This window comes from Spodoptera frugiperda, chromosome 20, assembly GCF_023101765.2.
Source record: "Spodoptera frugiperda isolate SF20-4 chromosome 20, AGI-APGP_CSIRO_Sfru_2.0, whole genome shotgun sequence".
NCBI lineage: Eukaryota > Metazoa > Arthropoda > Insecta > Lepidoptera > Noctuidae > Spodoptera > Spodoptera frugiperda.
In genome coordinates this window covers 3,721,667-3,741,576 of record NC_064231.1, presented here as the reverse complement: position 1 = coordinate 3,741,576, position 19,910 = coordinate 3,721,667, and the positions used below count along the sequence as shown (strand labels likewise).

The 19,910-nt window shown below is 34.9% G+C and overlaps 1 protein-coding gene across 7 annotated transcripts in view; it reads left to right on the top strand.

Annotated features, from left to right (window-relative positions):
* Positions 1-19,910, top strand: part of LOC118261899 (four and a half LIM domains protein 2) — a 193,114-nt gene that overhangs the window by 73,020 nt on the left and 100,184 nt on the right. Inside the window, exon 1 of one of the 7 annotated variants that reach the window (XM_050701494.1) lies at positions 7,034-7,401. The exons of 4 other annotated variants lie outside the window; for them this stretch is intronic. The gene's annotated coding sequence lies outside the window, so the exon portion shown is untranslated. Of the gene's footprint in view, positions 1-7,033; positions 7,402-19,910 lie in introns of those variants that run through there. 2 more of the 7 variants (XM_050701493.1, XM_050701495.1) reach the window with 2 other exon arrangements.

Genomic DNA, 19,910 nt, shown 5'->3' with positions numbered 1-19,910 from the left:
CTAAATTGGGGGAATGAATGACCGGACACAATGCGTAGTCATTGACGAAATGAACAACAATTGATAACGATTAAATCAACGGAAATAGTTCGTTCATTGTGCAACGACAATTGATGAATTGTCACATATGTAGATAATCATTGGGGGAAGGTCTACGAGTATGTTCAGCAATGGACGTCTTGTGGCTAATACGATGATGATGATGAAGTAAACAATTCGAAGTTCTGAAATTCAATGGGCTTTAGAATACCGATTACAGCTTTTTTATGGGTAGAAAATTATCAGATGACTCTTGCCGCCCTCGTCCAGATCCATGTCATACTCTTACTGACCTAAAACCACCCCGTACCAACTCCTGCTTTGAGCCGGAGCCCCGGTAACCTGTTACATTGTTGTCCGGAATACTAAGCAGGAGTTGCTGTATCGGTTACAAAAACGGCTCCCCATAATAATTGACGCTCCGCTGTTTGTCTATCTGTCCGTCTGCCATCAGACTGTCTCTATGACGTCTATGTATACGTCATACATATGTATTGATGTAGTTTTTACTACACACTTACGTATCGTCTACTACAAAATACTATGACTTGCCATTACCATATAAGGTGTTCTAAATGTATTGTAATCGTACGAAATTTCTTCACTATTGTAATTTTCGAACACAACACTACCTCCCATTAAAGCCGAGGCAGATACTTTTAGTACACCTTATACAACGTGTAACAAAATACCCATATACATCAAGAAGCCCTGATGAATACAGGTTGCATAGAGTCTCTACACGAAGTTTCAGCTTAAAATACGTTTTAAAAAAAAATTGTACCAAATACTTGGTATCGCATGGTTCTTCATTTTAAATCATACAAACATGTCACAACACTACAGGGATCACTCGCTAATATTACGAAACATTTATTCTATCAATCTGATCGCCTAAGACCTGTCTACCTAATTTTGAATCACGCGGCGGCGCGATTTGAAAAATTCATAACTTGGTACCTTGAAAAAATGAGTTTAAAAAACCCTTACCGTATCGTTTGTTATGTTATCTAGAAGCCGTGTACTTGATATGTATACCCCCTTTTTGTTACACGTTGTATAAGAAAAACCAAACCGATTGTTCACCAAAATTCCTAATAACTTGGGTTTTTATTTATCGCTGCGTCTATGTACTCGTGTAAAAATAAATACATGTATTATTAAGAATTCGTGTCACAATAATTTAGTGTCAATTTACGTGTTTAAAAATGTATTTTCGCGAATTCATTCTAATTGCTTAGTATATTGTTTTATTTATACATGTTAAAATAATTTGCATTCAAAAAGACATAGATATTTATTACATACAAAATTACAATTACATTGTAAATTGGTATAACTTGGTACGATAATTACAAGTGTAGGTACATTGTATAACCTCATTACATGCCGTAATGTGCACCTAGCACAACCTAACCCTTCGGAGATAAAAAGGCGTGACGTTGTTATGTATGATAATTACAATTTGCCTTACAAGATGGCTTGAATATATTTTCTATGTCTAGACCTCAAAAAACCTTAAATAAACAATTTGTAAAGGCTATAACCATAACAATACAGTTTAAAAAACAGTTTTCTGCCAGTCTAGACCTAAAAAAACCTTAAATAAATTTGTAAAGGCTGTAACAATACAATTTCAAAAAACTGTTTTCTCTAAAAAATAACCCGACAACATGAACACAGAAATGCTGAGTTCGTGTGCAAATGCACATTACGACATTTTAGAAGACCAGTAGACAAATGACATAAGTTTAACCAACTGGTCTGTCTACAAAACTTACGTCATAATGTAAAGTTACAATTATTTATTTAAAACAAAAGACCTGTTCCACCGCTCCCACGCTGACGTACGCCGCGATACAATTTGTGCAATGTGGCTCCACAGTCTACCTCAACCTACCAGTTTTTATGAACATTGCATTCTATGCAATCCTACGCAAGCGAAATCTAGTATTTGACATAGATTTCCAATGAGAAACTTTACTTAAAAATATTTTTCTCTAAAACCGTACTAAGTATTTTCATCTTTCCTTGTAAGTTCACAAACTTGTTGCTGATTACATCATTGATTTGATTTACCTGTATGTAGAGTTTTTGAGAGGGAAAAATCATCAATGATTTTTCCGCCTTGAGCGAGGCGACAGAGAGTGTCTCAGACACTTATTGACTGAAAACCAACAGAGAGGAGTAGGAAACTACTGCTCTTCGAACCGGAGACCCAGCAACCCGTCAGGTCTTAAGCGACTTCGTATCGAGATATGTAAACTTTAAGCTGATATCACTCCTTTGATATTAGTTAGTTTCAGCTTTAGTTGTGGTATTTATTGGACACAGGTATAGTCATGTGTACCTATTTATTTTTGATTTCTGTAACCATTTTTTGTCTTCTGCGGACCACCGATTGGGGACCACTGGCCTAAACAGAAGCCTCATATAAAAGCCGATCAACAATGACGACACTAAACTTAGATAGACTCTCATAGATCTTTAGACTACACCATAATACGTATATCTTACACATTACCTACATCACATCACACCGATTCATGCCAAAACAATCTATGACAAAATTCTGTCAAATCATCCAACCATTTCTATGTAGATGGCGCTGACGTCACATTAAAGCCTGTACAGTTGTATGCCGTCAACATTTATCAACATTATGCTTGTTATCTATTAAAATCTTTATAAACAATGGCCTGTTAATCTACTAATCATTCCGATTAACGAGATTTTTATCGGAATGCATTAATACGTTTAGGTAGGGAAGTTATTTTCGAACGAGGTTTTTCTTTTATCTAAAACTTTTGCGTAAACAAGTGCTTGTCAATGACAATATACTTGTATAACAGTAGAAGTATCTCGATGGCGTAAATATATGGGGACGTTGTGAAATGGCGTTGCAATTATGATACACAGATTTTTTTGGGCAATAGAGTTGTTAACTTAATTGAGAAAAGCTCTACGAGTTTTGATGATTCTAGGAGTAGACTGCGCGACGTCGTCGTCGCCCTGTCTGCGCACGCTGCTCATGATGAAGAGCCCCCTCTGTGACTCGAAAATAGTGCCTAGAGCTTTTCGCCATTAATTTACGTAATACGGGGCAGGCAGAGGTGCTCATTCCGACACGTAATGCCGCTATACAATGTACACCCACTTTTCACCATTTGTATTATAAGTCCCATGTAATAGGGTGTGAGCCTATTGCCATATACTGGACATAATTCCAGACTCCGTGCTACTACTGAGAAATTTTCGAAAATCGAAAAAAGCCCAGTAAAATTTTGCCCGACCCGGGAATCGAACCCGAGACCCCTTGTCGACCACTCGACCAACGAGGCAGTTATTATAAAACTAAAATGTAAATGCTAGTTTGTAAATACATAAGTAGTAAGATACGGTAGTACTATCTAATTAGTGTCTTATGTCGTATTTAGTTTGGTTTAACAGTAAATTTATTACACGTTATCAGACTCGTGATCGAGATTTAATCTGTAAAATTAAAAGAAAACAATTCTTTCTTATTATTTGGTTTACTTTATTCTTAATTAAAGCTCATTAAGTTAGGGCTTAATTAGAATATCGTTATCTTCAAACAATAGTATCTAGTAAGTATATACATGCTTCTTCATAGCACACGATAACCATGGTTTATTATTTACTAGTGACCCATCTGCCCCAGTTTCGCATGGGAGCAATGATGATATACTATACATACATACATATAAACCTCCCTCTTGAGTCACTCTGTCTATTAACACGTTGGTGGACACTTGGACAGTAACGACCACAGGCTTCTAGATAGCCTAAAGTGATATAACATAAAATCAGTACGCCTCACGACGACTGATTTTTCATACTATTGTAAAGAACGGCGTGTTGTACTGTCACCACAGGTATAATTTCGACTTTTGTACTGTCACTACATTATTTTACATTTATGCATTACGTGAAACTACGCCTGTGGGCAATGTACGAAAAAAGTAGTGTCTTAGTAGCTGCAACCCGTGAGATAGTACTGTCCACGAACGTGTTAAAAATCGCATCAAATTCCGTTGCGTAGTTTTAAAGATTTAAGCATACACAAGGGACAGAGGCCAAATTCGCAAAGCTTGGCCAAATTCGCCAAGCTTGGCCATGGCCGCCAAGTTTTTTCATGGTCGCCAAGCTTGGCCATGGTCGCAAACTTGGCCATGGTCGCTAAGCTTGGCCATCGTCGCCAAGTTTGGCCATGGTCGCCAAGTTTGGACAAATTCGCCAAGCTTGGCCATATTCGCCAAGCTTGGCCATAGTCGCCAAGCTTGGCCATAGTCGCCAAGCTTGGCCATACTTTCCAAACTTGGCCATAATCACCAAAAAATAAATAAATGGGTTTGTCCGTCAATCACGCTGAAACTACTGAACGGATTTTGCTGAAATTGGATATACAGACAGGGTATGAGATGACTTGGACGATACTTTTTATTCCAAGCCGCTGACATAAGCTAATATTCCATAATAATAGTATAGGTATACTAAGTATCCCGGTATAATTGACATGTACAATGTACATATCAGGTATTATAGAAAATAAAACACCTACGTACGTACGTCGTAAAATAAATTTATAAGGCCGTCAATGTTCACTAATCATTTTATAATCACCTTCCCAATTAGGTAACAAATATCTGGGCCATTATCGATTCCTTACGATAGAACACACCCTAAAATAAATTAAGGCAATTAGTGGATTTATTTGATTGCCTTCCGTATGTGTTATCTGGGTATCTGCTTTAATTCGTTTGTACGTCGTTTGTTGTTTGACGTATCATACTCGCTTTTGTCGACTGCGCTGTTCTTTAATTGCATTGTAAACTAAATAAAAAGATGGTTTAATAAATTATTAAACACTTTTTTCTCTTTTACAAAAGGTTCGCAAATACAAAAATCAAATTAGTGGAAAAGAATAATCGGATGCATTATAAAATTACAGTGATGTAGAATTATAATTACTTAAATAGTGTTAAAACGTGAAAATATAATACTATATAAACATTCATTCATAGTTCCTACCCGTTCCTAAGAAACGCTATGCGATCCCTCCCCCCAATTTCCGAAGCCACAGATGTCTTCGATACGAAATCGCTAACATAAATATTTTCTAAGTGTTAAAACATTGTTTACTCTATCCAATTAATTGTTTACCCAAGTGCGCACAAGTAAGATATTTTTCTTTTTGTAATCTGTAATAAACCCAAGCTTATGTTACCTTCGTAAGTTGATTTTCTTGTCAAGAATATCAATGATATAATTTGATAACAAACGGCACTAAAGAAATTAGATTTTGCGATAAGGAAAACATTGAAAATTTCGTGCGAAATTAGGTACATAGTTAAGATATTCTTAGAAGAAATTCATTCAGAATGATTCATAAGGACAGCACAGGACTAATGTCCTTTAATCCTTTGTCCATTGTATTGCGTTGTTTTTGGAGTTAATTTCTGTAGTACCTACTCATATTACTCATCTTGTCATTTTATTAAGACAAGGAAAATAATACGTTGTTCAACAGAGCCATCTGTTGTCGAGTAGAATAAGCTTTGTCATTGGTACAGCGTCATCTATCTTCGCTTTGAAGTACTAATATTGTATTGTAGTATTAATGATGAACTAGTAGATGGCGCTGACACCAATAATTTTAATATTTTGTGACAAGAATACTTTTTTTACTTTGTTATTTTAATTTAACAATAGTGTAATAATACTTAATGTATTTTTTTTTAATAATTAGGTAGAATTCGATATTTATTTGTAAACACTAAAATAAAAAAGGAACTTAATACAACTTCTTATTTAACACGTTCAGAACCCATGAAGCGTATGTGCGTTTTAAAAAATCTTAATATCTCAATAATCATTAGGATTCCTGTACTTGACTGATTCGTAGATAACGACATCAAATTCTTATTTATTGAATGAATAACAAACCAAACTGATAAAATATTTATTTTCCTAGCAAATGATGACTGTCTTAATAATACCTACAGTGATAAGATAGTTCTGTCCTAATTTCCACACCTAATTGCATTATTAGAAATCGATCACGTTAATCCGTTGGTGTGAGCTAATAATACCTAGGTATCTTTTGCCGGATTTAGCAGCTACACTCTTTGGAATTAATAAAGGTAGGTAGATTACCTACATGCCTAGTATATTACTCTACTACAAGTATTCAAGTATACTAAAATAGCTCACTGCATTCTTTTGTGTAACAGTTTAGAACCTTATACCTATATAAATACATTTTCATGAGTAGGTATGTACCTATAGGTAATACATGACAAGTACACACTTATCTTACTTATGGTTTACCTAGCAACAAGCTCAAAATGAACTGCATGCAGCTCAGGCACCTATCATTAGCCTTAGCCATCAGATCAGACCACCCCAAATGTAAATAACTTACGTGTTACCGGAGCTACGGTGCTCCGCTCAAAACAGGAGTAGGAACGACGTCAGTAAGAGTCTGACTCTCCCTTTCACCTCACCCACGGCTAGAGAAGTAATAGGATGATTTTCCCACTTCAAAAAGGCACCTATCAATAGTCTCATAACACCTACGTATGAAAAGATACACAGGCACCTAAGTATAAAAATATTTTCCGATTATTAGACACCACACAATCATTCCATCGCCTATCATAACAAACGCGAGACAAGACAAAGAATGCTAAACTAAAACAGTCCATTGTTCAGGCTTAGACGACATCACCAGTCACCACTATCAGTCGCTAGTATCAAGTCACAGCAAATGACATCATTCTTGTCTCAATTCACTCATTAGAATATAGTAATTTGTAAACTCGTCTGCAAAAAACACAACACCAGTCTTGTAAGACACTTACAATAAATAAGATACGAACAATGAGAGGTCATGCTAATTTGGGCGATCATACGTTCCGTAAAGCCTAATAATCCCTTGAACTTGAGCAGGCGGCACCGAGGTAAACAAACGTCGCGCGTCGGGCAACCCGTTGACGCGCATTTGTCATTTGGAACGCACGCGACTCGCTAGCGCCAGTGTCGTACGCGCGAGCTCCGCGTAAAATGAACGCGTCGTAAAATTCGCGAACTAAAAAAAGTGTCAACAATAAAGAACTTTTCTGTTTCGAAATTCAAACCGTTTGTAGTGTTTTCGGCCAGTGAAGAAATAAATTATTTACAGTGTGTGTTTTGGTAAATTTTGTGATTGTGATTTTTTTGTTGTCAATTTTTTGTTGTCAATGTTGTGGTTCATGAAGGAAATGACGGCAGAATGACCGATAAGCGGCTGATACAGCGAGTTTGCAAGCTGGTCCAAAAAGCAATTTAGAGATTTCGTTGGTAAATTTGCTTTTATTTTAATTTTTATTTGATAAACAATAAATGCTAAGTGAAAAGATCTTATCAAAATATTCTTACCATTCAAAATTTGAATTTAGAATACACTGACCATAGAATCTTTCTAATATTTTTTAAATATTTTCGATCGTAACTTCGCTTGTTATGTTGAACAAAGTTTTCATAACCTCCAAAATGTTTGTTTAATTTTTTAGTATTCCGTGAATTATCTGTAAGTAGTAAGTACTTATGGATAGATAATAATGTATCACCGTTATTGTTATCGTTCCTAGGCAACCAATTGTTACGAGCTAACAATTCTCACGTATCGTTAGCTGTCGTAAATCTAATTAGGTATTTATCTGCATTGTTTACGTACTGTTACTTAGGTAATTCTGAATAGAAGTAAATAGTTACTAGTTGAATATGCACGTAAGAGACAGCTCTTACGTGTTACTTAACTATGCACAGAAATAAATTCTAAGTATGTATGAATTAATATATAGGTAGTAATGAATAGTTAGGTTCTCACCTAGGTATCTATTAACTAGGCATCTACCATTATTTTATTTTCGATGCGTACCTAGTATTGAAGTGGTACTCAGGATAAGGTAGGTACATAACAAGGGAATGACCACCTACCTTAGTTACAAGTGATTTTTATACGAATTTTTGGTATTTCATCAGGAAACCATTCATTAACCAATCGTTCTCATTTCAGTGTTTGTAGTTTATACCTACATAACTATACATAAATTTTTTTTCTTTGAGGGGGAAAAGTCGTTCAATGACTTCTGTCCGGGTGAGGTGAGAGGAAGTGTCAGACTCTTACTGACTAAGAACTAACCCGTTCCTACTTCTGCTTTAAACCGGAGCCCCAATAAACCCCTAACTTGTCCGCAGCTCCAAATACACACATAAGGTAGAGCTTATAAAATAGATAGATGTCTCCGATTAAGGTACCTACCTACTAACTGAATCATCGTCGTGCAAATAAATCGATTACAGATTACATGCATGCAAGCAAGATACCGTTAAGTGAAGTCTTTGTAAATTCCGATCGTGTGTACATGTCGCTATTTATAGAAGAAATCGTATTTTAATCGACGACATGCCCTGTTATCTGTAGGTACAAAAGGTGAAGGACGTTCATAGAAATTTTAATTCTACAAATAACTATTTAATCATCAGCACCAAGCCATAACTAGTGTCTCCGTTTTATCGAGGAAGGCTATAAGATTTAAAACATCACGCTACAATCTATAGGAGCCAAGCTGATGAATCCGCGCGGACGTATCTAAGTAGGTAATTGGTTTTTTTTTCAAAATCTTTTGGATGGTACCTAGTTGTATATAGGGTAGGGTTATTTCACCTGTTCGCGTCCTTTTAGTACTCAGACTCAGTACGCAGTCATTTCATTAACTAACTACTTACTAAACTAAGAATGCAGTTGAAGAAGTTACGATCGATTTTAATTTGCCAGCCAACCGCGAACGTTATGGCTACAGCCAACTGCTAAGTAGATATCTAGACACACGGCAGTGTGTCCGCCAAGTTCGAGCAAAAAAACCGACACACCGGCCGTGGGTTATATTACACGAACCATTTCGGGCCAAGTTCGACCCACCTATAACTCAAAATCTATTTTATCTACGCATATGAAATTTCTAGTATCTGTCGAGACCTACTTACTTATCTAAAATACAAAATTTCATTAATGTACCTATTGTAGGTCTTGAGATATTGACGTCAGAAAATCGCTATTTTTACTATACACTCACTGACTGACTCACTCATCAAAAACCTAGACCACTTCCAATGGTCGTATTGACTTGAAATTTGGCATGGAGGTAGGTCTTTGGGTCAAGGTAAAGGAAAAAATCTGAAAATGGCCAAGTGTGAGTCGGTTTTAAAAATAATGAAGGTGTAAATTCATACCCCTAAGGAACTAAAACAAAAAATTTATCTATATCTTCCAATGGTCGTACCGACCTAAAATTCGTTACGAAGGTTTATATTTAGTCAAAGTAAAGTAAAATAAGAAAAAAAGAAAATAAACCTTACAAAAATAAATGAAATCCCACCCAAAACATAAATGTGAAAGGCTGCCAAGTTCGATAATATTGGAATGCTTCGCCTATAAAAGAAGTGAGATCTAAATAAGTACCAAGTTCCATACACAGACCTCAGTTAAAAATGATATAACTTGGCAAGTTTTAATAGAAAATTATATACTTGACTCATTGCGTTTAGTAGGTTTATAACAAAGTGTGTGAAAACTTGCCAACTTGTTATATCATTTTTAACTGAGGTCTGTGTATGGAACTTGGTACTTATTTAGATCTCACTTCTTTTATAGGCGAAGCATTCCAATATTATCGAACTTGGCAGCCTTTCACATTTATGTTTTGGGTGGGATTTAAATAAAACTTAAGTAACTGCGTCAAGATATGAACAAGCGGTTTCTGACATTGACACCAAACAAAATAGCTAGCTAGAAATATTTTTTTTAAGGGGGAAAATAATCTAATGACTTCTCCCGCCTTGGGCGAAGTGAGAGGGAGTGTTAGACTCTTTCTAACTAAAAACCACCCCGTTCCTACTCCTGCTTTTCGAGTCGGAGCCCCGGTAACCCGCTAGAGGTAGTCCATAGCTCTCTCTCTCTCTCAGTCTCAGTCAGTTATTCACTACTGGCATTAAAACACGTAGATGTACAAGAATTCTGTTTTTACAATATTTTCGATTACTGACTCATGTTTGCATTAGGTATTCTGTGGTTTTTAGCTTGCCTTTGTGTGAATTTTAATTAACATCTAAATAGCTTTTTGTAAGTTATGCCGAAAAATAATTACCTACATATACGTCTTCCGTCTACCTCAAGTAGGTATCAGTTTTAGACCACATTTTTTGGTAGTTAATAAGAACCAACTTTATGGCTAATGTGCCTAATAGGCAATGTGCCTACTGCCAATGCACCAATCTCTACCTGTTATCACTTATCAGGCTAGTCTACCAGGTGAAAGGTGTTATTGTTTTACATATCACCTGTTATCAGATTGCTATGTGATAGTAACTTTACATAGGTAAAAACATAAATAGAAATTGATATAGGTAAATAGTTATCGGACAGAAGAAGAATTTATCGATCCTTATAACTAGACTGAATGAAACAATTTCTTCTTTATTGGGTGAAATTGTGCCCTGGCAGTCCCCTAATGGATAATGTACCTCGTCTAGCAGTCGTACTTATTCATAATCTTTACGCATAGCAGGCGGAGACCGCTGTTTGAAAAGCTCGGGTTCATCAAAGAGATCCCCTAGTTGGCTTTTATAAGAGAAAAGAGTGCCGTCACGTATCTTTCAATAGTTAGAAAATGTTGACTAACTACTCTATCGCGTGGATATTTCTTCCGATCCGATCCATGTGCCTAAAATGTTTGTAAACCGTCAAACGTTTGTCAAATACCATTTTCGAATTTTCGCGTGTTTAAAAAACATCAACTAGAGCTGTCAAACAAGTTTGACAAATTTGACGTCAGTTTTAGTCTGTCATTCATGCAGTCTGACAATGCGTGATTGAATAGAAAAGTTTTAAATAGTTACTTAATAAATGACTGTCAGTTTAGAATTCTAGATTAATCTTCTGCAGTAGGTATCAAATAAAATAGGCAATATAGTTAATGAATAAGTAACTAACTAGTTATAGCAAATAATGAAAACGTAATCATAGAGTTTAGCGCGATTTAAATCCGTAAACCAAATGTCACTTTTCATTTTGACAGGCGACCATAGAGTTTTTGTAGCTAAACAAATTTTGTGCAAGCAAAGACCGTATTGCATTCAGCCACAATAATACCTCGAGCTAAATCTATACAAGCTATTGTTTGAGAAATCACAGAATTCAGATCTAATTCGAGGCTAAAATATCATCTAACTAATAATTTTCCTTGTATAAGCAACTATTTTAGGTGATATCATTGTTGGGTTTGGCAATGATTCCACGTCGATACTTCAAATCCAATAATGAATTTTAGCCATTTATTTTATCCTTTCAAACCAACAAATGTTTAGTTTTATGTATTAGTTACCAGCGTCTACGAGCAACTATGAAAAGTCCTTAATAACGATTTATATTAGGCACCTAGTTATTATATTAACAAATTAAAGGGAAAATGGATTCCTTGTGCTCCGTTGATGGTTGATTTTATTTTAACTAAATAAGGAATTCTTTAAAATCGTTTATTGTTTAATCTAGGTATAACCAAAGTTCATGAACTTTTCTCTTTGTTTTTTTCTCCTCGAAAGTTTGACAACGGTGTCTGAATCAAAATGTCATCGCATTATCTGTAATAGAGAGGGGTGAGTTGATAGGCTCTTCGGTAAATGCTATCATTTAACCTAATTTAATAGAGGTAACGACTAGCAATTAATAAGACTTGTCCTATTGAAATAAGAAGCATAATACTGTAAATTCATTATGACTTTCTTGAAACATACTAAATTAATTATTATGTTATCAGCTTACTCACGTAAGGGTTTGACGAGGAACTCGACTAGTTTCACCCTTGCAGCAACAGCGCGACAATAAGTGCATCGTGTGTCGCGGAATGCTATGGCTTGAAACTATTCGAGTTCTGGTCAAACAGTTACGTGACTAAGCCGATAACATAATAATTAATTCAGAATAACTACTGTCGCCATTTGACAGCAACGTCTTTATTCTCAAATTGCTATTGTTGTTACACTCTCCAAATAACTAAATCCATTCTGTCCACAAACAAATCCATGCCAAATTCAAATCCAAAGCTATAGCACACATCTATCGAAGACAAACACATTTTCCACTAAATAGAAAACCAAGTAGATCCAATGTTAATTCCATGGCATTTCTACAATAACACTAATACGTGCGCGTACGCATTGAGTCATGCTTTCACGACTCGTGAGTCAACCGCTTGTTTTGGTAAAAAAACAATCTAAAGGCATTTTATGACTGGTTCAAAATTATTGGAATTCTCTTACATACTTGTAAAACGGGATCATATGGATTGAAATCTTTGATGAAGGAATCTTAATGAGGTCTGCAATTTGGTTTAAATATTTGGATTGTTACTGAACTCTTTTTAAAAGGTATCTGAGTACTTAGGTACTTATCTCTTTTAATAAGTCTTATAAAATATTCTGATTGAGCACAATTGTTAAACGTTTTTACGCCTTCAAAATTTAATATTGGGAACTCCGTTTTTAAAGTCGTATAATATACCTAAAACCATCTCTTACGTCTGAAAAATACGATGTGTTGAAAACCGCATCAACATCGGTTCAACCAAACGCGAGATAATCGTGCACATACGTCCATACAGGTAAAACTGAGAATTCATTTATATAAATAACTATTGTTTACTTAAGTAAATGACCAAATTAAAAAAATCCGTGTCTAATATTTTTTCATAACCTAACTGACGGACTAAATAGATTTTCAATTTCCCTCATCCCTATTAATTACTTGGATTTTTATAAAATTCTCATATATCTTCGTGATTTATACCACCATTTAATTTAACCTTCCTACCGTGTGTTACATGGAAATATTTCAGCCACAATAACAAAACACCATTGTAGTTATTTTCCTTAAACGTGACCACAAACAATCCATGTAGTTCATGTACACTATGGAAGTGTAAAGTCCTTACAATTTCAAAGTAAACACCGTTCTTTAGCTAATTGGAGCCAAAACAAATGCTTTCTGCGTATTAGTTGGTACATTTGTTAACAAATAGGTGCAGTTTCAATGCAGTCCTTTGTGATCGATTTATCATATGGCTATTCAATTATGAAATGTGGATAGTGGTATGGTATGTTCATTATGTTAAAGCGGATAAATTCGTTTATCTTCTTAATAACTATACATAGCTAACTACTACCTAATAATAGGCTAGTTTCCTATTAGTTAGTCAAATTCAATTATTTTTTCAAAACGAAATAGTGCGTTATGACGTCATCATGATTTTAACATCAAATAGAAGAGTTTTTTTTTATTTCTAGAAAATTAGCTAGAACAGATTGAAAATTTAGTGGGTGATCTTTATAAATGAAAGTGCGATTATTTTTTAATAGTTATTTTACTGTACTAGCTTTCCGCCCGCGGCTTCGCCCACGTGTAATTCGGTTATATATAGCGTTTTTTAATGATCTCGACAGGGCTTTTTCTTCCACAGGCTGAAATCTTTTTTTTTAAGGATGGGAAATCATCAAATGACCTCTCCCGCTCTGGGTGGAACGGAAGGGAGTGTCAGACTTTTACTGACTAAAACCCACCTCGTTCCTTCAGTTGCCCTTTGCGTTCCGGGGCCACGGTATCTCGTTTCCCCCCCTTGTTGGGGGTTGACATTTCAAAAATCCCTTCTTAGTACTCACTTATGTTACTAAAGGAACCTCTGTTCAAAATCTCAGACTCCTATACCGAGCGGTTTCGGCTGTGCGTTAATAAATCAGTCACCCAATCGCACCCCTAAATCACGATTGGAGGGTAGTTTGAAAAAACTTATAATGTCAAACATATTTACTTGCCTATGTACGTGTTCATGCCAAGTTTCAAGTTTATAAACCCAAGGAATAAGATTTTTCATAGAAACGTTTTTACCCCTTTTCCCCCCTTTGGGGGTTGAATTTCCAAAAATCCTTTCTTAGTGCTCCCCTACATATCCCAAGAAACCTACATTCCAAATTTCAGCTGTCTACGACCAGTAGTTTCGACTGTGCGTTGTCTGTCAGTCAGTCAGTCACTCAGTAACGGAAGAGTTTTATATATATAGATTAAAACGTAGAAATAATTTATTTTTGACTGAGGAAACCAAATGTAGAAATACATTTTATGAAAATCCATATCCATTCATAATATGAACCAGTAGCCGAAAGGATTGTTGAAAACATCTCGCAGAAATCCCTAAAAATTGTCTTGTGGTTTTATCTATCAATCACTCAAACAATCGTATCAATTTTTTGATACAAACATTTTTTAGTTCTATTCAAACAAATAGACACACAAAACAACACTTATGTCATTCTCATAACATGCATATTGATATGAACAATATTATGTCTTTGTCGTCAACACACGTTTTATTTTAGACTGTATTAGTTATGTAAATAATAAAGACAATTATCATTTCATTACATCACGTTATCTCATGACTACTTTCTTTTGTTTTCGCAGCAAATACCTAGCACATAAAAGATCGCAATAAACTAAGAATAGTTATTAGCAAACATTTATCTTACTGCATAGTAATTTTATGACATGTACACCTACCTATATTTATTATGTTCTTAGTTATGATAATATTAAAATTGCGAATGACATCAGTCGCTATAAAAGCTAATAAAAAAAATAAACATCTTTTGAAGTTTTTGTTACCTACAACACTATTTATTGTGACTGCCTTTGTATAAATGCCGAACATTATCTAACAAAATTGTAGGTGATCCTATTGCGATCTCCGAGCTACGACTCGTTTAGCAATAGTTAGCTACTCTAGCCTAGTAGAAGTTTACAAGTCTTCTGGATGAAACTGAAAAAAAAAAACATTAAGATTTTCAACAGAACATGACTGCACGGTTGGCGCCGATTCCCGCACGGAGCAACTCTTTGTATGATCAACAAATTGTTGTTTCGGGTCTGGGTGTCATGTGTATGTAAACTTGTACGTTTTTAAACGCACCCACGACTTTGAAGGATAATCTTAGTGTGGGGCAACACTTAAAAAAATAACATAACTATTGCATAACTAATAAATAGTAAAATTGCAACTGCCTGATTGAAGTTAGCATGACTCCCGGAGTTACCTATGTGTCCATCAATCTCACAATCTTGATTCTATTGTTTCTTCCCAAAACCGTAGAGAAACAACAAATAAATTTATTGAAAGAAATATACCAGCGTGTGTACAGATTACAGATAGTCAATCTCGATTTCACTCACTCGATGGATCAATGATGAAATTGTTTATGGTACATGATAGAAAATATTTATAATATAATAGAGTAGCTCTATAGAATAACGGTCCGCTAGAGGTGCGACGTAAACTTCTGCTATTTTAAGTCTACCAGAAGGTCGGTTTACGAATTTATGGTTATGTTTAACGATGTGGAATGCAAACAATGCATTTTAGTTTGCAGACATTTTGTCGAAGGATTGAATCAATCGTTTTTTATGTTAAATTTTAATTAGAAACTGTTATAACTAGTTACCAGTCGTGACTTACATAGTTAATGGAAGCTATTAAAGTGTTCAAGGTAGACTGACGACCTATGAAGGTCGCAGGGAGCCGCTGGATGCAGGTCGCTTCCAACCGGCTGATCTGGAAGTAGACGTCTTGTCATGCATCAATTAGTTGGTTACTATTAATACACAATACAGTTATGCACATTATTTTTTCTAATCTTATCTTATATACCTATAATAAAAATCAATTGCTGTTCGTTAGTCTCGCTAAAACTCGAGAACGACTGAACCGATTTGGCTAATTTTGGTCTTGAATTATTTGTGGAAGTCCAGGGAAGGTTAAAAAGAGAAGAAAATGTGTTTGAGGCTGACCTAAGTTTGCTGGGCCAGCTAGTCATTAAAATAAGTATGTTTTCATGACAATTTGTTTTAAAACAACACGGTTAGGTACTTTCTCTCATGTTCATTGACAATACAATAGTGGTAAGTAGATAACAATGTCATGCAACGTTTAACCAATTAACATAAACGTTTTCGAAATGTTCTAAACAATTTTATGAAGAGAGAAAAGGATGGAAACTGTTCATAGACCGAAACACCAGAGACGTTACAAGTGCGTTGCCTTTTGAGGGTTCGGGAATTGGTAAGGTTAATTGGGCTTCCAGCAACCTCTCTCACACAACGCAAGCCGTGGTGTCACCTCGGTCGAGCCAGCCCTGCCCGAAACATGGCTCTCCCACATTTATGAATAGTTTTAAGTAGTTATTCACAAATGGGGGATATATCTAAATAGTTTTATTAGCAATTATAATTAAATTGGTAATTCGTAAAAAAGAATTTTTAATTTGGCCTAAGCACTTCTATAGTTAATCTTTTATCACAAATGCTTAGTAAAATTCTCTTATTTTATAGTTATCCACTATTTTTAGACCGCACCCTATCTGTCTTGACCCTGTCTTTTGTGACTGGCTCTGTCCTATTAATCGTTAGCTGTGCACCGATCTGAAGGCCAAGGTCGTGGAGTAAGGTAGACTAGGAGACACTAGGTAGGCCAGATATATTCATGTTGTTTCATTAGTCACCGTAGTAATTCTTTATCTTAGAACCTAATAAATGATGATAAGGAAAACTGCATTTCTAGCGACAACCTACTATACTAGTCTCCTTTTTAGTCTGTTTTATTATCTACCTGTTAATATTTTATTGTGTGTATCGTCTCTGATGTCAAAGTCAAGGTCAAAATAAAATCATTTACTCCGATTAAACCGTAAATAGTCTGTCAGTCTATCCGTTAGTGAAGCTAGATGGTCGTTCCAGTGTAGCTTCGAATGGAGAAGAACGAACAAGAAACTCCATATGTTCCTGAGTCGCCTTGGGGATTAGATTTGAAAGTTTGATAGTTAATTTTGTTTTAAATTTTCCTGTATAAGACTGCATAACTATATCAAAACATAGATGATGATACATTTGCAATGATTATAAAACGATTAGCAGGTATTACTTCTTCTAAGAAAAATGTAAAATTAATGGAATTGCTACACAAAAAATATAACTAGGATTCTTTATCTTGACGAAATGTAAGGTGTTTGTTTACACAACAAGTCAATCGTACGATCTGTTTTAGATCTTGTGCACAGATTGACAGGGCCAATTACACGGCACCCGCAATGTCTATCATCGTCAAACATTGTTATGCCGGAAAATTGGATTCTGTTTGATGAGCGAATGTTTCTTTATTTTATTGGCCCACACTTGTGTAGCATGCTGTGTTACGTCACCGGGACTTTACGTTCAATGGTGTGTAATGAAGGTTTGGACTTCTTAAACGTAGAGTGATCTTTTTAAACTATTGACACAATTCACAATTAAAATTCGACTAGTTAGTAGAGGCAGGCTCCTAAATAAATCAAGGTGCAGAAAGAAGACGAAATAACGAATACGTATTATAAAAGGCCACACGCAATATTAAGCAAAATAATCATTTTAGATGGTTGCAAATCCTGGCCCCACCAAAACTACTTATGTACTCCGACTTAATTAAATTAAAGCATATACGTATGAATTAATTGTAATGAAATATCACGACTGTCATCACACGGGATGTACCAAGGCTGGCCGCTCCCTTACGACATAAAATGTTTTATTTTTACGCGCCATTTTTATTTGCACGACGCCATTAACGAAACTGTCATTTTATGTTGACGTTAATTCAAATTATTCGTATGAGATTTGATGGCTTCATTCATTACTTCGTAAAATCGGTTTTTATTGTGATTTAACACCTTACGCGATTTATTGGGACATTGGTGTTGAAGGAAATAGGTATTTTTTTCGTTTGTTATTTTTTTCTACCAGTTCTATTACTACGGTATTCAAATGACATGAGTAAAAAATTTGCTTGTGGCGGCAAAGTATTTATTTTTAAAATTATAATGAAGAAAATTCAGTATGTCTTTGTTTTGTTTTTTATTTATTTTTGAACCAAGAATAATACGCTTTTGTGAAACTGTCAATCACGCGGGTATACCGTTACAAGATATCGATGTTCCTGACATAAACATTAGGTGCCAAGTTTTCGTTGGCATTCTACCTACATACATGTTACTCAAAACACAAACTGTTAATGAAAATACCTAGTTAATTGAAAAATCATATTTTCGTAGCTTAGTGTAGGTGTGTAATGTACATTACTGCGTATTTCGAATTAAAAAAAAAAATAAAAGCAATGTTTTACCGATTACATTGTTCCATTTTCAAAATATTTTGTGGCAAAGGTTACTAATAGCTGCATCGGGGCTGACTTTTTTAATCTATGCGCGCAAGCCACAGATATCATTGGCACTCTGGCGCCGTTTTATCTCTGGTATTTTTTACGCGCCACCTTGGAACATACCTTACAAAAATACAGATACTAAACAGTGATCAGAAAAAGGAGTACACATTTCAATAATAAATCATACCGGCGCCATTTCAAGGCAAATATCGGAGTAACTATCTAAATAAAATCAAGAAAGATGACCTAGATTTTTACTTCAGGTCTTCCTCATGAAATACATATGGTTTGGGGGATATTTGGGGAATATAAGTATTTCGAATAGTAGGATTATTACACGAAATAACACATGTAAGCTATTAAGCGCATGCGGTGAAATAAAATTACTTACGTAGGTACTTAACGCAATCGGTGTGTATTTTTTCTTGTAGGTAATAAAATGCAAGTGTTTAGGAATATTTTCCCGCAAAATTGGCTTTTAAAGAGTAAGTTACATTGCTGGGCAAAGTCCTTTTATGAAGAGCTGTTTTCTTCTGCTCCTAAATATAGGGTCTATTTATTCTATTCTATTTAGATATTACTTAGTTCTATTAAATTGCACCTATCTTAAATCGTTAGCGATAAGACTATTTTAAGCACACTTTATACAAGCAACATAACACTTGAATAACTAATTCTTATGCTTTTTGACACTTAAATCATGTGAGATTGTCACCTCGTCTGCAAATTGGCGGGAAATGAACACAGCATAAATACTTACCACAGATAAAAAAAACCATAGCACTAGTTCGAATAAAATATTAAAAAAATACAAATGGAATCAATGCCGCCGCCCGTCAGCTGTAATAAAAATCAGCTGGATAATGTTTGTTTAGCTTCCCGAGTATTTTAAACGATCATTATATTCGAAATCTTTGATCGTGCTATGAATTATTATTTCAGATTTAATCGTCTCATTACACATAGCATCTAATGAGAACAGTCACGGTTACAAATTACCGGCATTTGATCATTAGACATTGTTTTTCTAGAAAGTTATTGGAAAAAATGGCGCCGTTTATTTTGTTCTTTTTTCGAATAATAACCCAGTGGGCAAAAATGTTTTTGCTCTAGAATAAAACATTTTCTTAATAATGATTTTATTTTATTATAAACTTAATAGGTAGCAACTTGAAAGATCGATAAGTATAAATAATTAAAAGATCATAAATATGCATAATCATTGATTTCATTTACATGTACCTATATCAAGTTTTCTAGTGATTTTTGTCTAATTAGTATTCTTGTAGTAGATTGTTAAGAATGAGTTAAGTTAAGGTTAATTCTTTACTGCAGATTTATAAAACTACTGACTGATAAAATCGGTTTAATTGTAATACCTAGTTATAACCAGTAGGTAACAGGGTACACTTACAACTACATATCTACATAATATGCATGTATTAGGTAACTTTTATTATGTTTTTATGTGTAAAAGTTTCTCTTTTTATGTCATAAACTGATTACAACAATAAT